Source organism: Anser brachyrhynchus, assembly GCF_964034855.1.
Source record: "Anser brachyrhynchus genome assembly, chromosome: 3".
NCBI classification, from domain to species: Eukaryota; Metazoa; Chordata; class Aves; order Anseriformes; family Anatidae; genus Anser; species Anser brachyrhynchus.
Window position 1 is genome coordinate 65,430,822 of NC_137696.1, and position 24,391 is coordinate 65,455,212.

General features: G+C 40.4%; 2 long non-coding RNA genes across 4 annotated transcripts in view; one reads left to right on the forward strand and one right to left on the reverse strand.

Annotated features, from left to right (window-relative positions):
- Positions 1-1,088: 1,088 nt before the first annotated feature.
- The window catches only part of LOC308191438, a 71,763-nt gene continuing 48,460 nt past the window's right edge, over positions 1,089-24,391 (forward strand). The window contains exons 1-3 of one of the 2 annotated variants that reach the window (XR_013947990.1): positions 1,089-3,407; positions 5,607-5,721; positions 15,732-16,202. This is a non-coding gene — a long non-coding RNA (uncharacterized lncRNA). Of the gene's footprint in view, positions 3,408-5,606; positions 5,722-15,731; positions 16,203-24,391 lie in introns of those variants that run through there. The other variant, XR_013947989.1, reaches the window with a different exon arrangement.
- The window catches only part of LOC308191437, a 62,931-nt gene continuing 44,273 nt past the window's right edge, over positions 5,734-24,391 (reverse strand). The window contains exons 1-3 of one of the 2 annotated variants that reach the window (XR_013947988.1): positions 14,138-14,213; positions 10,651-10,817; positions 5,734-10,102 (exon numbers count right to left, since the gene is read on the reverse strand). This is a non-coding gene — a long non-coding RNA (uncharacterized lncRNA). Of the gene's footprint in view, positions 10,103-10,650; positions 10,818-14,137; positions 14,214-24,391 lie in introns of those variants that run through there. The other variant, XR_013947987.1, reaches the window with a different exon arrangement.

Consider the following 24,391-nt stretch of genomic DNA (forward strand, 5'->3'; position numbering starts at 1 on the left):
GTCCAGGAGGACATCTGTAGTGGCAGGTACCTGATATTACTGACACCTCTGTGCCTCTCAGTTCCCTGGTAGGGTTTCCATAGACTTTGATGGACATATTCATCTTGTGGTTTCTTTGGAAAACTCCTTAGGGAACCACAGAGCAAGGCCGTCTTTGACATATTCTGAGTATCACCTCAATGTGGCACCGTTGAGAGCAGCACAGGCCAGCAGTAAGGTGTCTGCATGTGCCACTACTGCAACCCAGAGAACAAAATCGAGCCATAGACCATTATCTGAAGCCCTTTTTCAACAGTCTCCTTCCTCTTACCACAGCTGTTGGTTTGCTTCACGTTCCTTTCACCCAGACAAACATTGGAGCTTTCTATTAATTTCAAGATGTTGTGAGAATCCCAGGTGGCAGCAGTCTTATCACATTCTCCTGAGCCCCATGGACACACTCTGCAGTGTGGTATTTCCTCTAACTCTTGTCACACAGACTCAGTAAAGTGTTATCTCAAAGCAAGTTGGCTTTTTATAGTTTTATTTATGGACTGTAAGATCTCTACTCCACATCAGGCCCAGAAGATGAGAAATGCTGTGGCTGTGAGGTTGGAAAGTGTTCTTCCCTTGAACATATTCCGTGAAAATTAAAAAAAATAAAATAAAATAAAGCCTCCTCAGTGACTCAATAACAGCTTCATTGAGAAGAAAGGGGAACAGCACCCCTCTGTATGAGTGACTGAGCACTGGCATAAGTTACCCAGAGAGGTTTTGGAACCTCCCTCCTTGGAGATCTCCAAAAGCTGCCTGGGCGTGGTCCTGGGCAACTGGCTCTGGGTGTCCCTGCTTGAGCTGGAGGTTGGACCAGGTGGCCTCCAGAGGTTCCTGCCAATGTCACCTATTCTGTGATTTTGTGTGTGATTCAGCATTGTCTGGGATTTCCTAGGAAAATTCTGTTACCACAGCAGCCAGGACTTCTTGAGAAAGTTTTTCTGTGCCACAGGAAGAAGAGTATAACAATTTGTAATTAAGGTCATGTTAAGCATCCAGGTCAAAAGTTCTTGGTTTATGACTAAGAAAACAAGGAGATATGAATTAAAAAAGGAAAGGAAAGGAAAGGAAAGGAAAGGAAAGGAAAGGAAAGGAAAGGAAAGGAAAGGAAAGGAAAGGAAAGAAAGGAAAGGAAAGGAAAGGAAAGGAAAGGAAAGGAAAGGAAAGGAAAGGAAAGGAAGGAAAGGAAAGGAAAGGAAAGGAAAGGAAAGGAAAGGAAAGGAAAGGAAAGGAAAGGAAAGGAAAGGAAAGGAAAGGAAAGGAAAGGAAAGGAAAGGAAAGGAAAGGAAAGGAAAGGAAAGGAAAGGAAAGGAAAGGAAAGGAAAGGAAAGGAAAGGAAAGGAAAGGAAAGGAAAGGAAAGGAAAGGAAAGGAAAGGAAGGAAAGGAAAGGAAAGGAAAGGAAAGGAAAGGAAAGGAAAGGAAAGGAAAGGAAAGGAAAGGAAAGGAAAGGAAAGGAAAGGAAAGGAAAGGAAAGGAAAGGAAAGGAAAGAAAGGAAAGAAAGAAAAGAAAAGAAAAGAAAAGAAAAGAAAAGAAAAGAAAAGAAAAGAAAAGAAAAGAAAAGAAAAGAAAAGAAAAGAAAAGAAAAGAAAAGAAAAGAAAAGAAAAGAAAAAATTTGGGTTTTCTTCATGCTCTATAGTCCAGTTTCAGATAGGAGACTCGGTGAGGCACAGTGTAATTGTAGCTTGTGAGTGACAGAATTAAGATAACTTGATTAAACCTGCACCACAGACACAAGCTGGAGGGGAAGGAGAAATGAATAGGATATTTTGACAGACATGGGGCAACTGTGTCCTGTGCTTCTACTCAGGAGCTATTTTAGTTTTCCTGTAGAGCAAACAACGCAGTGTTCTCTGAGCCAAAAAACTCTTTTCCTCTTCCTTCAAAATCAAAAGCTTGAAATGTTTTAGAAAAGAGTGGAAAGCAACACTAGCATCTGCATAGGTGAGCTACTCTTTTTTTGATAGAAAATATTAAACAAGAAGTGTTAGTTTCAGGATTAAGGAGTCGAAGTGCGTGTGAGCTGGCATACAGACCATTTCTGGGAATACCTGAGCTGGAAGGAAGTCTTTGCTCACATCTGTGAGCTTTCGCAGGAGTGCAGAGAGCACCCAGCTCCCTGCAGGGCCCCCCCAGCACGGTGTAGCACTGCACGGTCTGCTGCCAGCAGCAGCACCCCAGGGGTTGGCTAACGGGGCTGTGATCGCCGGCCACCCTCACGCCCGCAGAGGCACCTGCGAGACGCCAGTGGGGTCTGCTGGCGGCGTAAGCAGCAGTTCAGCCGGGGCTGACGCTGTTGTAAGCTGTACTTGCTGTTTCCCGGCTGCCCATTTCCTACGATTCTTATCTAAAAGGGCCCTGCGTCAGCAGGGACACCGTGGGTTCGCTGTGGCTATGAAGTGCATACAACCTCTGTCCCCCAGCTGCGTGGGTTCTCAGCCAGTGGTGAGGCCAGGTCAGCACTTCTGGAGTCTCATGTGGCTCTGGGGACAGAAGCAAACTTTGTCACCTCACCTGCTGACTCAGGATACTTCAACATGTCGATCTCACGTCCCTTTTCTCTGATCCTCTATCCCCCCTTTTCAGGAAGCAGCTGTTTACTTCTTCTGCTTGTCAGCTGGTTAGCTGGCCGTATTGCTGCTTTCAAAAAGAAAGGCATCACTGGTTGTGCTCTACCATAGACGCACTCACTGACTTTCCAATGCTTTCTCAGCATAAGGGCCACCCCAGGTTACAATCAAGAGAGCCAGTCCGGAATGACACTCCTGTTCCATGAGAATCCACACGGATCTGACATTTGCTTTCATTCTGAACTGGGATGAAACCTCACCACACTGAAACTTTCCATGTCACTGAAATTCTTAGCATTTCTTTGAGGAGAAAGTTTGTTGTTGTTGTTGTTGTTGTTGTTGTTTTCCTGAAATGCTAATATGTTTGCCAAGGTAACAATAATTCCTGTCAGTAATGCTGGAATGTTGCTGTACAGTGTCAGGTAAAGTTTATGAAATATTAACGTTAAATTCAATTTAGTGATTCATTCAGATATATTGACTTCATAATGGAACATGAAAACATACTCAAATGAGGTATTCAAAATACTGTGAGCACATCAAATATAACTGTGAAAATAAAGACAGCCTATTTTAACCTGATTTTCAAAATGTAGTTGAATTTTTTTTTTTTTTTTCCAGTGGTACCTTTCTAACAAAAGACAATTTTCTGTCTTCTGTCCCCAGACTGTGGCTGCTTCTAATAATCACATGATGGCCTGATTCAGCTAAATTGGGTATCCAACCCAACTCTTCAGTGCAACAGCTTTAGCTTCCCTTCAGCTACTTGTTCTTGTGCCCATGGCTTTCCAGGACTGTATCTGGGTGAGGGACACTGTTCACTATTCTTCTGCAAGACCCCTAGACCTTTGCAGCTCCCTATTGCAACATGCTGTCATATCCACTAAGGAAGAGCTCCCAAATGGCCTGTTGTTCCAGCTGTTTCACAGGGTTGTACAAGCACTGCTCCACAGCCGAGCAACTCATACTGCTCCCCTGGGCTCACCTACGAGCGGTTTTGCTGCTTCTCCTTTTCATGCTGTTGGTGAAGTTAGTATTTTAAGGAAACCTTTGGGAGCTCGTGTGGCAAGATACATGTTGGGACCATTCAGGCACTCTAATTAGTGCAGAATATGTCTGATTTCAGACCCTTGGTTCAGGAAAAAGAGCATATTAGGCCAGCATTCAGCACTAACCTGCACTGATTTCTAAATAGTTTCTGTTCTGGGCTTAAAATGCTATCTTCTAACACTACAGCATTGAATAGTGTGGGCCCAGAGACTGCTTTGCTTTCCTTGAGATGCTGCAGTTGGCTACAGAGAAATGGCTCAGGCAAGCTTTTTATGGGTAAAAGGAGACTGTGTCTTAGTGGCAAGAAAAGAAAATTCAAATGTCATGTGAGTCACTTTCTGATGGTACCTAGACTGGCTGTCTTTCTGGAAATCCTGCAAGGGTTAAAGAAGAGGATTTTGCAAAGTGACTGTAGGGCATTAGCACTGCATGCTTTGCTGTGTGAATATTAAAGCTCATGAAAGTACCCAGACTTTCACACAAATTAGTCTTAAAAGGAGATTAGGAAATGATTCAAATATGTGGGCTTCTGTTTCCTCAGCAGTGGGGTGCCAGATTTATGAAAGGTTTCATATATGGTCTCTCATGATGGATCTCTTACTGTTTGTGGCTTCTTGCTTGCCAAATTGTTTAAAAGATAGAACAAAGATGCTTGGTCTTTTTTTTTTTTTTTTTTTTTTTTTGCCATGGAGGTAATACTACTTTATGGTGTTAAGAAGTAGGATATTATTGGAAGAATATGAGATCAATACACTGATGTCAACAGTATGCAAAAGAAGGAAAAGCTGAGACTAGTTTAGGGTTATGCCAGAGCTCAGAGAAAAACTTATCCAAGTATGAAAGGGAGCATCCCAAGTTTTGCATTCGTGATAGGATATGAATAAATACAGGCTAAATCCAACTCCAAGAAGACATTGAAGCCTTGTGAATAAAATGAGCATCTTTGCATCTGCCTCATTAGTGAGGTAGTTATGCTCCTTCAGATTGCTCGCTCCTTGTGAGCTTGCTCTTTCCTAGTGCCTAGTCTTGGACAAGAGACCCTTCACCTTACCACTTTTCTTGCCATAGACCATCCTCTGAGGATGTGGAAGTTGACACCCTGCTCCCTTCTGCCTCAAGAGGGGACTTGACTCTGTCCCCTGGATGACTGCTTTAACCACTAGTATTTTGCTAAAGTACGAGCAATGACATCTCCTCATTCAGGCTATGGTGTTGCATGTCCAGTCTTTCCATCTCTAAACTCCCTGTTTGCTGCACTGGGAAAATAAGTGTCTCAGGAAAGGCTGGGAATTCCACTCCCATAGCCAGGACCTTCAAAATTAGAAGGTAACAGTGCTTGGTATCATCATGGCCACGTCCTTGTAGTTCTAACTTAGAAGTGGAAAAATAGCTTCCAGATACAAATGTTATCATAAAACAGGTGTGGGAGTGGTAACTTATTTTTTCACTGCTGACCAGCATATCTCAAGCTGTCAATTTAATTAAGTCAAAAATACCACAAATATTTGGGCACAATGATAAAGGGAAGACACTTTAAACACACCAAAACCCAAGAAACAGTCATGAGCCTCTGTCTCCTGTGCAGTGGTTTCTCTCCCAGAATTAAAAAAGAAAGAAATTCAAAGGAATGAACCCACCCTTTGTCTCTTTACATCTTTCAGATGGTAAGCTTTTTATGGCGTGGACTATCTCTTTGATACTTTGGTACAAAGTGAACAGAGCTGAATCCCTAGAGCAGAATGTTAAAAGGTACAGCTTTAACTTTCATATAAATGTTTACTAATTCTCAAGATAAATTCTATGTGGGTGTGGCCATTTACTGGACCCTAAATGCCTTATCAGCTGGCATCAATTGACAAATTGAAGTCTTTTACTACAGGGCTTTATTTTTCCCCTCTTTTCTATTTCCCTCCTCCTTTGAAATGCTTCATTTTGCACGTTTCTCTTTGCTAGGCATTTTTAAAGTGCTTCTGGCAGAAACATTTTACAACAGAGGATGCCCTGGGCTTCTTCCTGGAAGCTAGGAGACTCTGTGTGTGGGGAGGCTGACGCCAGCCATGCAAAGCGGGTAGGTCTGCAAAGTATTTTTACGTTGAATAAACAATTGAAATCCATTATTTACTGCATGTATTGTAAACATCTGTTGTAGAGAAGTCTTCTTATTGTATGTCTGTAGCGAGTAGGGCAAGCCCAGCACAGGAAGAAGGAAGGGCCAACCCGTTTAGCAGAATGAGTTACTTGAATTCATTTTAAAGCCACCAACAAACAGCTGGTGGATTATTTTATGCAGGACATAAGTAAGAAATATTCAGGACACCTATATGACACTCTGACTCCAACAATATGAGTGGGAGATTTGACACTAGCATTATAGAGTCCAGGCAGAGTTTTAATCTTTTTTTTTTTTTTTTTTCCTTAAAATAGACTACTGCTCCATTTGATTGCAAACCAAGTGGTAAAGCTGCTAGTTGTCTGATTGATTGAGGTACTAGACACACATCTCTTAGGAACATCCCAGGATAGATAGCTATAGAAAAAGTGAAAAAAAATACTGTGTTAACTTGAAAAAAGGAAATCCTGTGATAACATTAAGGACCTTGTCAAAGGACATTTCCACAGTGCTACTGGCTGACTGAACTCAGTTCTTTCAACTAGTCATTAGTGCTTTTCAGTTCAGTTGTTGTCATGGCCTTACAGCTACAATTTGTTAAAAAATAGGTAAGTGAGAATTTCTATTCTCTGCCGCACTGCACCGAAGAGTCTCCATAGGGGAAAAAAAGAAAAAAAAAAAAAACATTTTTGAAAATACTTTATTTCTACAAGAAAAAGATTAAAAAACAAAAAAAAAACCTACCTCAGCTGTTGAAAGTAGTCAGAATGAGAGTTGAGGTTTGGTTCTCTCTCTTTATAAATTCTGTTTTCTCACAGTTGATCAGATACAATAATCTGCTTTACACACTTGTATCATCAAACCTTTTCCCTATTTCAAGTTACCTGCTATAGCAAATCTCTTTTCAGACAAAGTAATAGTGTACACCTCTGTCTTTCTCTTCTTTGACCATATTGATGCTCCCACTCTCTTAAGGCTGGTCTTGAACACAAAACACTTTTCAAGAAGATAAAAAAATCTGAATATGGCCCTGTAGAATTCAATCCCAACTAATGTTTTTTGGTGATGTCATAATATTACAGTTTAAACTACTAAAGAAAAGCTTACCTTTCCCAATGCTGAAGAGAAACAATTCACAGAATGTAGAGTAAATGGTATTTCTTATATGCTAATATCCCACATGTCAGTAGAAAGCTTGTAGAAGGCAGTGGGAGGTTAGCCTTCAAGAACGGTATGTTGCAAACTACTCAATTTTGCCTCAGCCACAAAAAAAAAATAATAATAATAATTAAAAAAATGTTTGTGATACCTTCTATATCAGATGGAAGATATATGATGGTGTATGATCATTGGATAAAATTATTGTTCTAAACAATTTTATACTTTAAAAAATGAATTAAAAAAAAAACTAACATTGGACACAGTTTTTCATTTGAATGAGACAAAAATTTGTTCAATTTGAACATTTCTGTTGGGCCAGGGAGGGAATTTTTGGTGTTCCTTGTATCATTTTCCTGCTTTGCTCTCTTGCTTTTTCATGAAAAGGCAAAGGGGTAAGTTAGAGAGTAAAGAGATGAAAAACCTCCGTGTTACTTTCACTTTGATTAGCACATAATAAAATTGAAATAAAATTCTTCATTTGAAGCTCAAAAATTAGAAACTTTTAAACATCAGTGAATACCTTTGAATAAGTTAAGAATCAGTTTCATATACTTTTTTTTTTTTTCCTAAATTGCCCTCTTTCATTCAGACAGGGGTAGATCACTGTGGTATCAACCAGGATGTCACAAAAAGCCTTAACTACAGCAGTAGAAGTGATGTGTATAGAGTTAAAAATCATGGATTTTACTACACATAACAAGATGTACACTGTATTATGCTGTACAACTGTCCAAATCTAGGAATAACACAGGAACCTGTGATATTTATTTGACCAGCTTCTACTTTTGTTTTCCTTTCTTGCTGATTTTTTAAAGCAAAGATCTTTTGTCATGTTAAGCAGGGTGGCTTGATTTGCTAAGCACAGGTTATTATTACACAGACTTATTGCACAAGTGAACACACGCCGTTAATTTCTGGAGTACTTCTGTCACTCCAGCTGTGGATCTTGCCAGGAGCTGTTAGCCAAGAACAATCTCTCCAGCAAAAGAGAGTTTCTAGTGACTTTCATAATGGACGAATCATCCTAATTGTACAAGCTAAAAATTGGTCAAGACATGGACTCTGACAACCTAACTTTACAGCCCATTTTGCGGTGGGCTTCTATTCACAGCCTAACAGGCTGCTGCAATGTATTGCTGTTATTCAACCTACAGTTCACTTTTCAAGTGTAAATCACAATTCTCAAGGCACCCCAGTAACTCTGTCTCCTCTCAGCTGATATAGATCATGGACCTTCTGAGACAACAGCATTCAAACCTACAGCATTGCTGCTAGCCAGGCTATGTGCATTTAGTGCTTCCCAGCAGACCGAAGGTCAGTGTCACCAAATATGAATGAAAAGGAGAGAAAAATATATAAAGAATCTTAGTCTGTATCCATATTCTTAAGGGCATTAAAGTATTACCTCTGTGGCCCGCAGTAACATTTATATGTCTGTTAGCTCAGCTCTGGTTATAGTCAGACAGACATTGGCTGACTGAAAACTGTCCAAGTATCAGCAGAAAAGGCCAACAGGTAGCCATGGCAATGTCAGCTCCTGCTTTCACTTGCAGAGTTCACAGCCGGTGACCTTTGCTCTGTGCCTAATCCCAAAGGTCCAATTTCCCTAAGCATTTATTTTTAAAATATTGACTTAAAGGGAAGGGACAAAAAAAAATGTGGAATGTGTCCTGAACACCCATAGGAAAGGAAATGGTTTAGAGACTGATGCTGCTGCCAGCAGATTTGGAGCACTGGATTTGAAAGGCTCATTAATATAAAGACCAGTCCAGGCCTCTGACTGCAAGCGAAAAGATTACATGCTTTGGCATAGACAGTGACAATGCTGTCCAAAACAGTTGGAGTGTAGTGGTGGCAGAGTATGAAGCAACGTGCAATGAAAGGCTCACTTTCCCATCACCAAAGGGTAGGACTCCACCTTTGAAGGTGAAGCCACCCCAAAATGGGATCCTTCAGTAACAGGTTGGAAGCCGAGGTGGCAGGCTACGCATCAAAGAGCAGCTTTGTGCCCTTCACTATTCGAGAACCTCCTTAAAGAGCGCTCAGAAGAAACAATTGTTTCTTGTCAGCTTTCCAGCAGAATAAATGTGAAACACAGAAAGTTCAGTGGGTGAAATATTTTTTTCTCATTTATTTCCTCAGAGTAGTTTCTAAAAGTACAGAAAATAGCCAAATACTGTTCATGTTAATGATGGAGAGCTTTAGGTTCCTGTGGCAACTCATATTTAATTGTCTTAATGGAAGGAGAACAAGAAAAGTTTTAACTTTTTACAAAAATCCAGTGATTTTTTTCATCATTATAATAGGAATCACTTATAGGCTAATTGCTCATAAATTATGCATACCTCCTTCAAATATTAATACTAGTATATAATATCATGAACTTTATGTGAAAACTGAGGAAGGTGATGTGGCATTCTACAAATGTGAATTTCTCACCTTAAAAAAAAAAAAAAAAAAACCTAATGATGATAATTTTAGCATAGTTTAATCCCTTGTGTAAACAAGTGACCAGGGCTTTGAAGAGAACCTAGAGCACTTGGCTGGGTCTAGCCTAGCAGTCCTGGAAAGGCAATGTACATGTAAAGTCAACTGTCAAGAAGCACCTGGTTAACGCCAGGCTTGTTAGAAAATATAAGGATGACAGATGACCTCAGGTCTGCAGTGAAGAAAGGAACGGTGGACTTAGCTGAGTGTTTTGATATAGATCCCTCAGAAAAAGCAGAAGGCGTCGCCTCAAGTATGAAGATTCTGCAGGTGGAGAAGAAACGAGTTTGTCTAGGTTCAGATAAAACTAATTAGTGGCATGGGCTACTATGACAACCATAAATCTAAGCTTTAGTCTGGCTTAGAAATACTAGTGATTAACAGAGGAGAAACTGAGGTAGCTAGGGGGAAAAAGAACAGACTGCTGTAACATGTAGCTCTGTTTCTCATGTTGTAAATGTTTTGATTATATTTGTGAAAAGCTTGATTGTACTGTCATTGAGTTTGAGGAAACTTTGACACAGACTTTCTCTGGCAGATGCACTGTAGTTTTAAACAAGACAAAGCCATGTTCACTCGAAGCTGAAAACCTGGATGACAGGTTCATATTTACTACTGAAAACCAGTTTAACCAAAACAAAAATCAGTCCGAGTGTGAGGTCCAATGAGGAAGACATAAGAAGTCCACATCCTGAAAAAGACAGAGAGCAATGGAATAGGTGTCCTGCCTGATTTTGCACAAAGCTTTCAGCTCAGAGCTGATGGAAAATGTCATTCTTCTGTTTTTCATTATTGCCTAAGTAGAGACATTTTTCACAACCCTTTCCTGCAGATGATTCACATCCTAGCTGCTTAGTTTTGATCCTTAATATCAGATTCATAATAACATTATTAATAACATTAATTGATGGTTCTACAGAAGTAAATTTTAATCCAGTACAAGTAACGCGGGGAGGCGTATGGCAAGTAGCCTGCAGCGAACTAATCTACCACTGACACAACCCCTCCCACCCTCTAAATGCTTTAACTTTGCCAATGCTTTTGTTTTTTATCCAGTACTTGCGTACATCATTTGCATTGCATGTATTTAGGGCAGGATTACCTTCTGTTGGAATATTTTCTCTGAAATTAAATCCCACTGCTTTCATTCTGCAACTGAAAATCCCTTCCAGAAATTCTTTCCAGCCTCTCAGTGCTCTTTATAGGTACCCTGTGGCTGCTACCCCTTCAAACACAAACCTCATGCGTTTGCACTCAGCTGTCCAAACACGTGGATGACCTGGACTGTTACAATCATTCAATGCTTTTGTCTGTCCTGCTTTAGCTTCTTGGAAACAACTCTTCATTTTCTCCGTGTTTGTATCAGTGTAACCTCAAATCAGCAGCTCTTCATCACAGTACAGTACCTTTAGGAAACACACTAACAATTGTTAAAATTAAGGGTACAAAGAAAGTGAGCAAGCATATGTTGACAGGTGTACATAATCCAACAGTTTGATGTTACCATGCTGGAACATAGCTTCCCGAATAAGGGAGGAAAGAGCAGATATTTTTTCTTCAAGTTGTTCCAGTCCTAGAATTTCCCAAGGGACAAATTTGCTTTAGAGCAGATGTATTTCTTTTGGATTTTGAGCCCACCTGCAAATGATTCGGAATGTGTTCCAAAATCTGAAATCTATAAAGATTTCTTCATCCTTTGACTGCAAAATATAAAGAATGTTTCAAATACAGCCTATTGAAAAATGTGTCACTGTAGACTTGCACATAGACTGATCATTCATTTCACTTAATATTTTTTACAAAGGCAGCCAGGGATGAAATGAGAAATACCATAGCAAGATTAACAGGACAGTTGAAACTGAACTTGCTCAGAAATTAAATTTTATACTGGAGACACAAGAAAGAAAGAAAGAAAAAAAAAAAGCAAATACTTAGTGACCTTTTCTAGACAAAATGCCAACATAGGCATCTAATTCAGATTTCAAAAATAATGGAGGTCATGCTTTTCACCTTGCTTTGCAGCACGTCTTTGTTGTCATCTACTGCCTGGAGCTTCATGAACTGGAAGGACATGCTATCATAATATAATTTTGCTTTGTACTGCTTAATTGCAGTCACATTTCTCCCCACATGTGGTTGCTTTTCAGCGGTTGGTAAAAGCAATTCCAGCACACAGAGGTTAAAACTACACAACGTTTTCTGCCAAAAAGCACCACTTAAAGCCAAGCTATTCATAATATCTGTGTTATTAGAAGCGTAAGGTCACTTTTTCCAGTCAGATGGTGCCTGATCTAATGTCCATGCAAGCTGATGGAAAGGTTCCCATTTATTTAGCGGATACTGGATTAGCTCAAAATTCACAACAAAAGGAAGCAAAGAAAGGAGGCTGCAGGCCAGATCTTTAGTGAGTGGAGTTTGCTCTCATTGCTTTATAGGAGTAGAATTATCATGGGTTTTCTGGTGTTGGTGTTTTTTTCTTAGCTATCAAGGATCCAACGTATGATGAATTGAGGGAGCTGGGTCTGTAATCCAGTGGTGCCCTGTCTGCCAGGTAGATATAACCACTGGGTAGGGACACAGATTCTCCCTCAAGCCCTGAGGTACTGCAGTGATGCCTTTACCATGGCCTAGCTGCAAGAGGAAGGTGGGAAGATATAATCTTCTGAACTAGATGATATCTTGTGACTAGGGCACCTCCTTGGGTTGTAGAAGAGGAAGTTTCAACCAGAGCCCAAAGCCTTGCATTTCCTTGGCAAGAAAATGTGGAGAAAGCACATACCATGGCTAATTTTGGAAGGCAGGGAGAGCTTGGACACAATTCTCAAGCCACGTCCCAGATAAAGGATCAAAACATGTGTAAGAGCCTGAAGCCCTCCCCCCCCCTCCCCTCCCCGTTCCAAGGGATATATCAGGCTAGGGAGGATACTAATGAAAACAGGCACCTGCACAATACAGGAAACTTCCCAATGCCTAGCTACATGCTAGGCTTGTAAGCATGGGGTTTGGTAAAAATGCTCTCATCCTAGATGTGACCTTCTTCTAAATCCAATGTTCTCATAAGAGTTGTCCAAACTAAGTAGCCTGCCCTGGTGTTTTGTGTTCCTGGTCAAATCTTTGAATGATTCTAAAAGGCAAACTATAGACAGGTCTTATACAATGTGGATTTAGTGTGCTCATGCACATCTCCAGCCCCGCCCCCCCAAGCAGCAAGTTTAGCCTTGGTGATCCACCAGACTGTTCATTAGACAGTTTCCCTCTTAAGAGCTCACAGGTGCATTTACATGGGTATCTTGTGCTAACAGGAGGTGATATTTAATGATAGAAGTGGTCTCAGCCAAGCCTTGTATTAATCCTTTATACAGATTCTCCATTCATAAATGTTATTTCCATCTGCATAGGGAAATTCTCTGTGTCTATTTCCAAAAGCTGTGATTTCACCATCACTCAGTCATTCTCAACATCTATATTTTTTGCATACATTGCTCAGAGGTTGCTGCAGCCAGGAAAATGACTGGATAAAAAAAGCACTTTTTTTTTTTTCCTCTTATCAAAATAGCCCAAATGGTATTTAGTGTTGATTGTGATGCTACGAAAGGGAATAATGAAAAATATGCAAAAGGGCTATAATACCATAGCCAAGTAGCTACAGACATAGGTGTCCCTCACTTCATCCAATGCAAAACTTTCAGAAAGTACTCCTAACTAGATTTTATCTTGTGCAACCTGCTGTGAAGATTGCCTAAGTTGTGCTTGAAGATACAATCTGAGCACAGTGATGCCACATTCCGAGGAACAGTGACAAAGTTTTAAGATGACAAATTTGCATACTAGTATCTGAAGGCAGAATCTGGCTTACACTATCTTGATCACAGGTGACAAAGCATCATTATAGCCTCAGTTGCCCATTGTGAATTTATGTGCCTGTTAAGAAGGAGCCTCATCCTTTCATCTGTCACCAAAAGTGATTTGATATGGAACTAAGGCTGGAATTCCATAGTGCCATAGTCACAGTTATTCACACGGACTTAAATGTCTATTATCATAGTAAGCATCACCTAAACACCAAGCGTCCAGTCTTAATGGATTGATTTATTAACCTGTATCTGCCTGCTGCTACTGGCTTAGCCCTGTACAATGTGTACTCTGTCCCACTCAAAGTGAATTTGAAGTAATTACCAGGTATCCATAACTACTATTTTAAAAACTCTCCTCAAAAGTTCAGAACATTTCTTGAAACGTACATTTTTTAATTGGTTAAGAAAAAATCCTTCTATTTTAAAAGTAAGTGTTTAGAGTCAGATCCTCCATTACTGTGATCTCCTCTCAGACTTTTGAGATGACAAATTTGTAATGTATAAATTACTTTAGAATCATGTGAAGAGCCTTTTACACCAGTGGACCAACACAAAGTTGATTCAGTGGAAATGAAAACCACACTCTAAACATTTCCAAAAAGAAATGCATTCTTTTAAAAATACCAATGAGCATTTAACACAATGAGAAGTACTCTTCTAATTGAAACGGGGGCTTTGGTCCCCACACCAAAAGTCCCCCCATGACTTCAACCACAGTAACAGGTCTGCAATTCTTGTACAGCTGGATGACTTGAAACCAGCACATATAAAAAAGAAAATCAATCCACAGGTGCTGCCCAGATATTCCAAACTCTTCTGGCTGACATACGTGCAGTTCCTGTCCAAGTTTCAGAGAATAAATCAGCACTTACTACCCCAAAGCCAAATCAGGACACAACACAGGACACGTTCTTCTTTTGAGTTTCCTCAGCTCCCTGTACAGTCCCAGTCTGTCTGTCTCGGCTCTTCCTCTTCCTGATTCACACAGCTCTTCTGAGTTCCAAACAAAGGATGCTCAATGCAAATAAAAAGATAGGGTATTCTAAATATTTGGTATGGGTGGGATTTTCCCCACTTGCTGACGTAGGAAAAAAAACAGATAAGGCACATTGCCTAAACTAAATGTCCCTAGCAGCCAGCTTGGAAATGCATGCCAGCCAGCAGAAATACTCTGATTAAAGCATCAAAAGACAATAAAAGTAGTCAAAATGGGGATGAGCAAAAAGCAGCCCCTGCCAATAGCCACTGGTTTTGACCTTGAATCATGTATCCTGGACCTACTTTCCCTGTTGTATCAGCTCCAAGAAATGACTTTCAGTGCTTTAAGGATCGTCCAAGTGGCATGTAATTCCTAAGAGGACACAGGAGGGAGGGAACTGAAGGATGGGGAGAGGAACAGAAAGAAGAAATATGTGGAAAGCCCAAATACTTATCTCACAGTATAATCATAGATAGCATGGATCCCTGGACCTTTTGAATCACCCACAATTGCTAGATATTAAATGCCTCTGGAAGTCCTGGAGTACAGTGTTGTTTTTGTTTTGCCTAATTAAAGGAAGTTTGCATTCTAACACCTTCATCTGTGTTGGTGTCACAAACCACTGAAACTCTAGGAGCAAATTATGCAAAATGAAGGCGTGACACAGCTTCCTGATTGGGTCGTTTTGTGCTTATAACCTCTAGCAAGTCTCTTGACATTACACATTCAGTCATATGTGTTCACATGAGGAACCACCTCAGGCTGGAATGTCATCCTTAATGATAACTTGCTTAATCAGCCAATTGAAGTCATCCCATGTGTTTGACCCTAAACTTCCTCAAGCATTCCCGCCATCGATCAGAAGGAAGTAGTCACAGATACAGGAAATGACAATACTACCAACACAAAATCACCTTACAATTTGGCAGTCCCGGGGGTTATTTATGCCACGCAACACCGAGAAATAATAGTAAAGGCACATTAATGGAAGAAATTCAGACCATTAAGTCTGAATTATTTTTGATTCTCTATTTAAAATAGACCCATTGCGTCTTCATGTTAGTGTGTCTTCATCCAAATAGCTAGCTTCCTGAAGTTGGTTATGCTGCCATTTTTTCTCCAGGGGGCTGAGTTAGAACAAATTGAAGCAGCTAGTGAAGTCATCACAGTGTACAGCCCACTGAGTGGTTAACAACTGAAGAGCCTCTATTTGTCTGGGTCCTAAAGCACTCTAGCAACTGCATTGAAAGCAAGCTCTTAACAAGATGATGCTGAATTTGCCCACTGGATTGCCTAATTTGTCTAGGTTAGAACTGCACAATCCAATACTATGGAAGCTGATATATACAGTCTCATTTCCTGTCCCTTGCTTTCTCCCTTTGTAGTCTGCAAGTAATACAATTTAATGGTCAAGCTAGATAGCCTTGTGGATCTTGCTGTACTCACAGTAATTGTATTAGAGCCTTATTGTAGATTTTTTTTTTCAGATTTCCATGGTGGGAAGCTGAGGATATCCAGCTGGAGAAACTCAGCTTCAAGTAGGACAGGTCAAGAATAAAAAAAATACCTAAAAATACAGTGTCTAAATACATATTCAAACTGAGAAAGTAGGAGTGTTTGTCATGTATTCTCTCTAGTTAGTCCTATGCCCTCTTAGAAGGCCCATTTAGCATTAAGGCTTCCATTGGACACTGCAAAATTCATATCCGAGCCAGTGGGAAGTCTGAGGTTGGATTTGATGAGACCACAGCCATACAAACACCCCAATTAACAGACACAATTAAAAGATGAAGAATAAACTGGGAGTTAAAAGAGCTGCTGCTTGCTTGGCTTTGTCCTAATTACTTCTCTGGCAACAGTCAGTCACAACCTCCACTTGTACGTCTGTGCCTCTCCAGCCCATGGTGACCCAAAAGCTGCTTTTCTTTAGGACTGGGTTATTCCATGGAAAATCATCCTGTGGCTTCACCCTCCTATGCTGCTGCCAAGGGCTGAGCGGTCAAGGGAGCAGTCAGAAGGCAGGAAGTGGGGAAGCCAAAATGCCCCAGGAGCAGTTCAACTGCCTGCTCACAGGCATCCGGGGTGACTTTTGGCCATGTCATTTGACCTCCTGCTGCTGCTCCAAAGGGGTCTGTTGTTGGACATGTCGGTGTTTATGTCCATGATACCCTCCTCTGGGCACCTGGATTGCTCTGCTTGTGTCATGGTAGTTCCATGTGGGTAAAATCATCCTTCTCACTGACCTTTGTCCTGTATCTGGACTATTTCATAACTAAACCTAGTCCAACCCAAGGATCAAAACCCTGATCCTTGTACCCTGTCATCTTCATTGCCTTCAAAGGTTATCCTCATCCCACAAAACCCTCATGACCAGCATGAGATTTACAGTATCTTCTTTATGTTTAAATTTTACACTCAGCAGAAGAGGAACAGTTGTTTCTGTTTCTTGATGATGTATCTTACATATGTTTGGAGTATCACAATGATAAACAAATAAACAAAGCTTATCAATTACTTGAAAAGTTTGCTTGCTTAAAACGCAGTACAGGAGGGCAGCAGTTTTGCACAAGAATACTTGTATTCTGATGAAACTTATCCATTTTATGGGAAGAAAGATGCAAACAAATTGGTCTTTGCAAATGGACATTGAGAAACAAAAACATTTTCATTTGATTTCAACTCACAATGTTAATTTATTATTTAAGGAACACATTGTAACAGCATTCCTTTGGTCTAGACAAAACAGTTCTCTTTGTTTCTCTTCTAGCTCCTCCACTTCCCAGTTATCTCTATCATTTGTCTAAAATCCAAATTTCTAAAAACATTAACAACATTAACAGCATAAAATTTATTAGGCAGCCAAGGGAGCTATTCTGGATTTTGTTCACATTCCACCTTAACTCTGTCTGAAGCTGATGGGAATTTAACTAGTAATCTCAACAGGAACAGGATCATGTACTTTTGGTGGAAATGTCATGACCTTCTTCCATAAACTTGCACATGTAGGATTTGTTTTCTTTCAGACTGTGTATGCATATGAAAGCTGTTCCAAGAAGGAGATGGATCAGGAGGGCTTACTTCTTTTCTTTTCAAGAAATGACCATCTAATGGGTCTCTATAAATAATGTGGGCTGTAATTCACTTAGGTTTCCAGGCCCTGTGGCCTGAAATCTGAACCACAGCATCAACTTTCTTAGCACTAATAAGTACAGAAAAAATAATGGTTCCAGTTTTGCAGTCTACACAGATGAACGTATAAACATGAACATAGAAAAAGAACAAGCAGAAGAGGAGTTTACATCAAAGGCACACAAAAAATTAAGGGCATTTTTCACATGTAAATCTTTAAAACACATTCATAATTCCTGAGAAGTTTAGAAAAGGGATTTGCTGGTCAGATTTTCCACCATGTGACAAGCCATAACAAGTTAGTTTGAGCATTGCTTCAAAACCTTGATTTAATTGCTGTGAAAGTGTGCTATTGATAATATAGTTGAGTTTCCTGCATGTGAGAAGCAGAAAGGCGGGTGCTACTTACCTCTCCTCCTTTCATGGTAGTGAATTATGGCTGGGAGATGTTCCTGCTTACAATGGCAGCCACGGGTACCTGTTCTGTTCATACTGCAGTATTCAGAATGCCAGTTTTGACCTCAAAATCTTACTCTTTGTGTGGAGGAAGAGATGTTTCAGATGTTATAGCTGATATTTCTCTGTGTAAACATTAGGTAGTTTGAGACACTTTGGAGTCTGAAGGCTGGCTATGTCCCTAGTAAACGCAAAGGCACAGGATCTAAGAAGTGCATGCTGAAGGTAGGCAGAAGACAAGCAGGACCTTAAAGAAACCCTGGCTTTTAGATGGAATAAATTCAACTAACTGAAAGATGGAGGAGGAGGAAGATTTAGTATGTATACCCATGTGTACAGTTCTTCATGGCCTCATGTGCTCCAGGTGCTACCTGAATGGTGACTCACAAACCTCTCTCTTCACTTCTGACCTTTTGCCTACTACCCAGTCTCATATTTCTGATTGTCATTCCAACATGTTGCTACAATTCTCCAATACTCAAAAACAACAAACAAACAAACAAATCTATTCCTTTTTACTCCAAAGAAAATCTAGATGTTTTTCCAATTACATTTCTAGCTGCTTTACTTCTCTTCTTGCAGCTTCAGACAGGAGTGTCCTAGTCTAGGTGTTTTACCATGCAATTTCCTTGTAGTGGGTGCTACATCCACTTTCTCATACACTAAGCTTTTTTTCCTTTTATTGTTTAGATAGCTCTTTAAAACATTTTTCTTCTCCCCGTGCAACACTTGCACTTTTCAAAGGAACTCCTACTCTGTCTGCCTACCTGTCTGACTTTTATTGCAAATGCATTCAGGCAACTTTAAGTGCAAGAGTACATTTGCAAATTTGAAGTTGTACAATGCCAGCTCTATTTTTCTGCACCGACAACAAGTGTTTGCTACTGAAATGCAAGACTTTTTCTCTGTGACTCACCATTTCATATCTTACTACTTTCCCAGAGATTCTGTGAGTTCAGAGATCAGAAGTTTTCCCTTCAATCAGGTATAAGCTTCAGGAGAAAAAGAACAGTTTTCTTTAAGATATGGAAGTGTTTGGTTCAGTACCTCATTAAGTGGCATGGGTAGGTGTATAATCTGTGCTGTTTTATGAACAATAATGCATTAGTCACAGAAGACATCAGCGGTAACTTGGGGCAACACATTTCCTTGGACTTCTTTAACACTAGCCCCTCCCTACATATTTTGCAACTATTTCCTGCTCCTTTACAGGGTGATTGACCCTTTGTACATTTTAGGTATTGTCATTAAGAACATTATTGAGCCCATATCTTAAATAATGTTAGAACAAAAGACTTCCCAAGAGATTCCCAACTGTTCTGGCACGGACCACGTGACACTAAGTGATTCTGCACTCACAGCTTGGAGCCTGTGCACCATGCAAATGTCCTGCTGGCACTTGTCAGAGTGAGGTATCAGAGCGTCAAATCCACATGCTTGAAGTCTCCCCTTCAGTTTCACTGAGATTAAATATCATTTTTAAGTGCTAATTCTAGAAAACTGCTGTGAATCTCAGTGCATTCTATTCTTGTGCTGTTCTTGTCTGTGTAGGAGCCTCAGTTGCTGACTCGGACTGTGCCCCCTTTACGGTGGGCGCCTTCCTACATTCTCACAGGGGAAGCCTGGGGCTAAGTGAGGGAATACTCCAGGACTATGCAAAATAAGTATGGCGTTAACCTTTGTGAAAGGGTAAAAATTACCTTTCTTCGCAATACTGAGGATTTTGTCAGCTGAAGCCTGATCAATGATGTGTGGTAACAGCAACAAGAGTTCCCCTAAACACAGACACAGAGCAATAGCTATTTAAGTATTTGTAGGGAGTATAAAACAACTCAGAAAAAGTGTGTGTGTAAAACCAGCTTTCAAAGATGCACTTATTCACGTTTCTACCACCATGTTTGATGTTGCTCTTCCTTCTGCCCTGTTGTATCAGTCTCTCTGTGCAGCTATATGGTCAGCAATCTTTGCAATTGTGGAACATTTAGTGCACCTAGAATACTGTCAAAATATTTGATCATGGTAGTAGATAAATGAAAATAAGTCAAGGATTAACCTGTGTACTCCACTCCCCACTTCCCATCCTCCTGTTCAGACCACACCTGCCATAAGCAAAATGTAAATAGTACTAGTATTAATTTATAACAGTAATAACACTGACTAAAAAATGGATGTCATAGGTGTCAAATAAGGTTGTCTCTGTGTGCATAGAAAAGGAATCTTCTGAATGCAAAGTTAGAAATCTCCTTTCCTCAAAGACCATTCTTGTCTTCAAAACATTGCTTCTTAATGAATATTTGCTACTATAAGAAATATTTCCTCAATGCAAATACAAACCAAGCAGATCACCCACACTTGACTGTGGTAGATAAGGACCAAGTGAGAATATCCTCCCAGGCAATGAACTTTACTCCATGCCTATCCAAAGCCATCTCTTCTATAAAGAGATTACCTGTGTGTACATTTGCACCTCTGCCTAGATCAGGAGTATGCTTTGGAAATGGATCTCACAGTCACCTCCACAGACTGCGTGCTCTCATACTGCAAACCATACTGGGTTGCATGAATCCCAAGACTCCTGAAGATGTGCTCTGGTGGCTGGTGGATGTCCTCTCCCTGGGACCAAACTGGAAGCAATATATAGTGAAAACCTTGAATGTTTACAGTGTAGATGCTGGGTCCTCATTTTGACTGCTATGGGTGTCTAAAATAAGACAGTGATTTGCCCTCTGGAAGCTCCTGTTCTCCTCAACTGACTATGCAGACAGCCAAAGTTGTCTAGCTCAGATAGAGATGACTGACTTGACAGACATATAAAGCTAGACAAGACAAATCCTACCCTAGGCATCTAACTCTAGACAACATGAGATGCTCTTTGCTTTTTAGTACAGTCACCATATCAGACAGGCTTAATATATCTTTCTGTTTCCCTTTTTGCCCTCACAATGCAGAACATACTGTTGACAACACCTTAAATAATGACAGTTACACAACTGTTATCAAGGGGATGTGGCTGAGTTCCCTTTGGCTCCCAGAGAGCTCAGTGGTTGTCTCCCTCCTCAGGTCTCCCCTCACAGGAAAAATCACCTCTCAGAAAGGTGACCGCTCAGAAAGTGGCCACTAGCACAGTTGGCAAGGTTCACATTTACAGAAGTTGAATATTTTTTACATCAGGATGTGACTACGGATAATACTTGGACTGCCAACAGCTGGCATTGGTCCCATGTTGCCAGCCCTGACCTTTGGCCAGTTTGCTTTGTTATACAAACCTGTGGACTCAAAGCTTTCCTATCAGCAGCGAACCAAAGTGCAACACTGTCATAAAGCACCTCACCGTAAAAAAAAAAAAAAAAAAAAAAAAAAGTATAACAATCCAGCCTCTCAGTGGTTAAAGAAAAAGTCCATCAGGGTGCAGGCCTGGTCACTGAGGAGTGCACGCAAGTTCATTGATCCTGCTGGCACCCTGACAAGGCTCTGCAGGCTCTTTGGGGCAATCAGCTGGTCAAGGCTGGCAGCTGCAGGGCCAGTCAGACTAATTAGCTCTTGTTCTCCATTTTGTCTTTCCAACAGCTTATCTCTGCCCACCCCTGCAAGTTCTTCACTGCTCTCACTCCTTTATACTATGCTATTTTTAATCAGTTTCTGTTATTGGTATGCAGGTCCAGAAATATGGTTATCAAAAAGAACAGCCGAGGCCAAAGACATTGCTTGGGAGTTTTTTTAGCACATCCCTCAGATCAGATGAGCTTTTGGTCAGCCTGTCACTGCAATTGTTCCAATACTGTAATTTCTCTTCTTTCCTACTTCCTACAATGCTACTTTTATCCTGTGGCTACCACTTACAGTCATAACATTTCATTATACGAGGAAAGAAAAGGGAAGGGAAGGGAAGGGAAGGGAAGGGAAGGGAAGGGAAGGGAAGGGAAGGGAAGGGAAGGGAAGGGAAGGGAAAAAGAAAAGAAAAGAAAAGAAAAGAAAAGAAAAGAAAAGAAAAGAAAAGAAAAGAAAAGAAAAGAAAAGAAAAGAAAAGAAAAGAAAAGAAAAGAAAAGAAAAGAAAAGAAAAGAAAAGAAAAGAAAAGAAAAGAAAAGAAAAGAAAAGAAAAGAAAAGAAAAGAAAAGAAAAGAAGAAAAGAAAAAAGAAAAAAAGAAGCTGCAGTTTCTAAAATCTGTTTGTTTTTCTACATTTTTATTTGATATTGAAAAAAAATGTCCCTATTATTTGAAAGTCTTCCAGTCATGGGAACATCGGTTCTGTAACAGGAATCTTGGTCAAAATCACAGTAAAGATTTCCTGCTGTGGTGTGCCACATAAAAGTAATAATGCATCCATCAGGCAAACTTGTAGTAATGTCCAATGCACTGTGCTCCATAGATCTTGGAACAAATAAGGTGTAAGTGTATTTGCAATGCTGAGTTCAAGCCTCTGTTTGCTTCTAATTTTCTAATGAATCTGAGGAATATTTTCCTAGTTCAACTTGGGGATTTTCCATGCATTGATGAAATCTGGGTCATGGCACAAATGTGTTCAGTGGTTGGACTTGTTTTATTGTTTCATGTTATGCTGCCTCCGGGGCTCACCTGTACTAACCTCAGCCATGACTAGGAATTAAGTTCAATAAGCACATGGAGGAGAGACAAAGTTCAGCTGTCTCAATTCTTCGCAGGAGAGTGAAGAAACTTTTCCCACCCGGTCCAGAAATTCTCCTCCTTTTTCAGGAAAGGGAGAGAGAGAATGAGTTGTACTGTTCACCAGAACAGGAGTGCCCATCCAGTTTGTTGGTTTTGTTTGTTTTTGTATGTGTCAGCATCCTCACTTATTACAGACAACCTCTTTATACACAGCAGCTCCCTTCTCTCCTGAAGAGATATCACCTAATGGGTATATTATTGAGTCCCTTACCTCTCTTTTATGTTTTTTGTCCACTGTGTTTCATAGCTTTTATTGCTCAAGGAGCATGAGTAAAGGTAATGCCCTGCTTTTGACTTGGAAAAATTGAATAGTCCTGTGGTGAATGCAAAAGTTGCAACACTGCAGAGGTTACTTATCCTTCTGGCATCTGGTGGGGCCAAGACAGCATGGCAGGGGCTGAGCGGAGGTAAAGGGGAAAAAAAAGGGGGGAAACATGGGAGGTTTATGCTACCAAAACACCTGTTCACCTTGAGGACCTCTAGCCAACACAGACAGCTGTAATTCTACTCCTTCATTGGCATTACACCATTTAAATTTAGCTGCATGTTTTCCTGAGTAAGAGAGTTCCCTATTCATAATGTTCATAAATACATCTTGTGAATTTTCTGGTAAAATTAAATGATAGGAAGTATGCTTTAGCTTTCAGTTGACATAAAGGCTGCCATTGCCAGTAAACACAAAGTCTGATTCATGGTCATTCACAAGCAGAAACAAGGCAAATTAAGAGTATGCAGTTACAAACAAAAGGATTGGTATCTCACTCCATATGATTAGCTTTTGTCTCTGTTGCCTGTGCATCCTCAGAGTTTATGGTCCAAAAGATAATTAAATGCTTACAATGAAGCCTGGTCATTAGAACTGTGCTTAAAATGTAATTTTGATCATTATACACAGCTCTGCTGTAAGTAACCTCTAAGTTGTTTTTTCAGCTCTTCTAGGTAGGTATTTGTTTTCTGACTGCCATTTGGCCATGCAGTATATTCAGCTTTTATTGTGATGGTTCATCTGTGGTGTGGATTTTTGGCAGTATGAGAACTACATAAGTGGTTGTTTTTTCCAGTGCTGAAACACAAATGGTGTGGCAGCTCTTACCTGCTGAGGCATCTGAGCCAGTTAGGTGTACACAGCTCATGAGCAGCAGTTCTTAGATAAAATAAAACGAGTAACGAAAGAAGTCACTGCTTTTGTGATGACATTTGCTTTGACTGATCAGCAGGATTTAAACCCATGACCTTCAGTGTCATAACAGAGATTACTTAAGCAGTGCCATTAGTTAGTGGCAGAAGGAGGGTGTTACACTATAGAGAGACTGACAAGGAACACGTGTGTTTTATACACAGATTATTGGGATGTCCTGAAAAGACACTGACAGTTTCATTAGAGTGCTGTTTTATGTTTATATAATGGAAGTTTTAATGTATCTTGGGGTTTAGGGGAAAAAGGAAGAATGAGGTGTTTCCCTAATAGGGAATAAGGTTTCTTTTTTCCTCATATGGTCTCATTGCTAGAGGAAAAGTGTCTGGCAGGAAGTAATCCTGGACAGAGTCCGAGGGAAAGTCAGCATTACGCAAGACTTGCAGGGAATGTGGAATTCCCACAAGAGCAGCATCCAGGTGCCCTCCCATACTGATGGCTGGCTGTGATCCTCTGGTCATTATAATGACTCAGGCAAAGACAAGCATGCAGAGACTCCACAAAAAGAACACCAAAGTGCAGAGAGGTATCACCCCCTTTCCCTCAAGCTGGGCTGGTAAGACTTTCTGAAATTGCAGGCTGTGGGCATCAAAGAAAAAAAACTGAATCCTGCTGCCAAATGTTGGCACTGTTTATGTAAATTCCCTTTAGCAATTGACTTCTAGTGCTGTGAAGTCCCA